This window comes from Camelina sativa, unplaced genomic scaffold (genome assembly GCF_000633955.1).
Source record: "Camelina sativa cultivar DH55 unplaced genomic scaffold, Cs unpScaffold00462, whole genome shotgun sequence".
NCBI classification, from domain to species: domain Eukaryota; kingdom Viridiplantae; phylum Streptophyta; class Magnoliopsida; order Brassicales; family Brassicaceae; genus Camelina; species Camelina sativa.
The window spans coordinates 1-3,915 of record NW_010921703.1 but is presented as its reverse complement, the minus strand read 5'-3'; positions in this window follow the sequence as shown (position 1 = coordinate 3,915).

Below are 3,915 nucleotides of genomic sequence, written 5' to 3'. Positions count from 1 at the left end.
CGAAAATCATCATCAACAATACAAACTCAGAAAACATTGAAACAAGCATTCTTAGATAAGTAAAAATGTGAAGAACAACTTTGTAGAAGGAATCAAATCAAAATACTGAATAAGTTCAAAGATCTCAGGATACAAAATCAGAGTACGTTTTTGGTGGCTAGGGAAACCTTACAAAAGAAAACGAGATAAAAACTAAGATGATGTCGCCAAGACTTAACAAAACGTATTTATAGTAAAGACATAAAATCCCTAAAACTTAAAACGACAAGATGAGGAGTCGGTTTGGGAATCTCCTGAAGCGTGTAAGATGGAACGTCTTCTTGACATATGCAAATGAGTAATGGCTCGAGTGACTGATGGCGTTGGCTCGAGTGGAGTGATGGCGTTGGCTCGAGTGGAGTGACGTCGACTCGAACGGTAGTCGACTCGAACGGCACGACTGCGCGACTCGATCGGCACGACTGCGCGACTCGATCGGCACGACTGCNGACTGATGGCGTTGGCTCGAGTGGAGTGATGGCGTTCGCTCAAGTGGAGTGACGTCGACTCGAACGGTAGTCGACTCGAACGGCACGACTGCGCGACTCGATCGGCACGACTGCGCGACTCGATCGGCACGACTGCACGACTCGATCGACACGACTGCGCGACTCGATCGGCACGACTGCACGACTCGATCGGCATGATTGCGCGACTCGATCGGCACGACTCCAAAGTCTCCTAAATACCTGAAATACTCCAAAATGCACGATGTATACGAAGATAATGCAAGAACTACCTAAATATGCAAAGTGTACAAAAGAAACTAGAAATTTATGCAAAACAATTAATTATCCTTATTAAATGCATGACAAAAACATGTTTAGCAGAGACAAAATATAGACATATCAACTCCCCCAAACTTATTCTCTGCTTGCCCTCAAGCAAACAATCAAGAACAAAGTATGGAGAAGAGGTGTGAACATGGGGGTCTCGGAACCTAAAACATGCTGAATAGAGTAGTTAAAATCAAGGTCCTTGTTTTTAGTTCTATGATGCATGGTGAAGGAACTCTATTTAAAAACTTTAGACAAGCTCATCTCAACCTGAAACGATTCCGAACCTTAGTCTACACATGCCATCATTTCTATCATTCCCTTTAACATTCATTAACAAAGAACCATGAATCAAGCTATGCAATGTCATCAAACTCATTTGGCTGGGGTGAAGCGGTAAAGACAAAAATTGGTCTTCTTTACAAGTGGTGTTAACAATATAGAATAGGGATCTCTCGCGAAAATGAGTTGAGCTTAAGAGAAGGCTAAAGGTTGAAACCAACTGATACATACAAGAGCAGTGCCCCGTCTACCCAAAGGTCCCAAGAAAACTTAGCTCTAACTTTCTAACCCAGAAGTTGGTCCTATCTCTACCCCTCGTCGATATCTCTTCTAAAACCCATGCTCTCATTCTTTTAACTTAGCCTTAGGAGGAGGTTACTTCATTTCAATCTAGCGGATGGGAAACTTTTTTATCACTATGGTTCTCTTTCTTTTCTTCTTAGAATTTCAGACTTCTTAAGTGTTTTGCTTTCTCTTCCTTGTCTAAACTTTTCTTTCTATGCCCAGAACCAATAATTCTTTTACATTGCACAACCAACATCCTTTACTAGACTTGTAAACCTTGAAAACACATTCCCCCTCCTAAAGACTCTTTACCCATTTTTTTTTCTTTCTCTTTTCAGAACAAATCCAATCCCAAAACCCAAAATCGAGTTCTCACCTAGTCCTACTAGTCCGGATAGCGCGAACTAGAACTACACAGGATCCTACTCTTGTCGGCTAGAACCTAACACTTTCTAACAAGCTCAACTCGGAAAAGACCTCACACTCAAGAATACAATTGGCTTGAAAGAACAGTTGGTTAAGGGTGCGGGAAACTGTTCCAAAGATGGGAATCAGCTACTTGGATTATTAAGGGTGGTAAAACGGAGAAAGAAAATCCAAGTATGTATGTGGTATCCATGAGTTCAACTTCAATGCATAACATGATAATTGCAAGTCAGGATTAGGTTCAGGTAGATAGGGAATGATGTCAATTCAAAACAGGCTTCAATCAAGACTAGAATGCAATTTCGAGAATTCAAAACCTGGTTCAGTCTTACATTTCAAGTTCAATCAACATGCATCAAAGAACTAATAACAAGGGCCTTGATCCTATCCTATTGAATTCAGCATGTTAACAAGGTTACAATCATCATCAACCCTTATGCTAAATGCAACATTCCTAAATGAACAACACTAGACTCAATCCTAATATGCAAATGCAAACTACATGAACACTCTGTTTTTGTGGAAATTTTTGAAATTTTTCAAATTTTTATGGCTTTTCTATGCAAATAGATGAATGCAGACTCAAACATGATATGATGCAAAAATTTGAAATAAGAATCACAGAAAACGTCATCAGATACATCATCTCAAACCCTCCCCCAAACTTAAATTACACAGTCTCCTGTGTAAGAAGAATTTGCAGGAGAATTTAAGAATCACAGCAGAAACAATGCACAAATGAGATGGTATATACAAGGGAAGGTCGGAGTACCTCAGTAGTAGAAGAAGGAGTCGGAGCTCGCCCAAGGAGTTGGTGTGTGATATTGGCTCTGTCCTTCACGGTGTTCAGGATCCGCGGGAGTGGTCTCAGCTGGTTGGTTGACTTGTTGCTCAACCGCTTGCGTGTTCTGATAAGTGTTCGGCTGCTCGTCGCACTGCATGTTATCAACTCTGGATTCGCCATGGTTCGAGACTAACATTACCACTTCCGTAGGCTGGTAATCGCCTTGCTGTTCAACTTGTTGCTCAACCTCTTGCTCAGCTTGAGTTGCAGAACGACGCGCTGATCGACGACTTGAGGAGGCTCTTGAACCACGCGAACCGTGTCCCCTTCTCTCCCTAGATTCATGTGACGAGTGGCGTGAAGGGGCGGGAGTAGGCTGCCACTGCCGTGACACATATGAAGATTCACGTGCTGGAGAGGGAATCGGAGAAGGTGTTCGCTCTGGGTTCACAGAAGGGCGTGCTGACATTGGTCTGTTATCCTCGGGTATAGACCTAGGGACGGCGGTTGTGGAAGTCGAGCAGCTAAACATACGCACGAGTTTCTTGACAGTCTTGGAAAGGCTGGTGAGCGCCTTGTCTCTAGCTTTCCCCCATTGTTGAAGCTTGTTGAGGCGGTCATGAGCTGCTCTGACCCCTCTGGCCATTCTTGGTTCTGAGTACTCATCAAAGTGGAACTGCTCAGGGCGGTACTCAACTGCGTCGTCTTCCATCGGATCATCTCCTGCTTCCGCTACGTTGACGTGGTGCTCCTCAACATCAGAATTGTATAATGTCTCTGCAGGGGGAATGAACTCGATATGCTCACCGCTCAAGATTGTAGTCAAGTCGACGCAAGGGAGGAGTAGTCTCGAGGGACCGACCGCAGGATGCACAAACTTGGATAGCAGTCGTCCATTCCTCAAACCCCATTCCAAAGTGCGTAGCTGCCGCAAGTTGTTTATGTCTATCCAGCGTGGTAGGTACGGCTCGGATTGTAGAGCAACTCCTGCAGCCTCAAGAAACCAAGTCACTATACCTCCCATGCACATTATTCCTGGAGTGTGGTTGCTGTTGAGTCTCGAGACCCAAGTCTTGTATGACATGATGTAGTTGAGAAGGTAGAGCGAGACGGAGGTGTTGGACATGTCGCCTTGCAGTGCGGTACAATCCATGGAAGTAAACGAGAGTCCCTTAAGTGCCAGATCGATCATCTCAAGCTCGCCATAAGTAATATATCCCTTAATCTCCTTGGCATATAAGGCATTTGCGATGGCTTTCTGGAAGTAACGCATCAACGGGCTTCTCAGGTTCGTCGCCTTTGTTTTTGATGTAGTAAATGCTG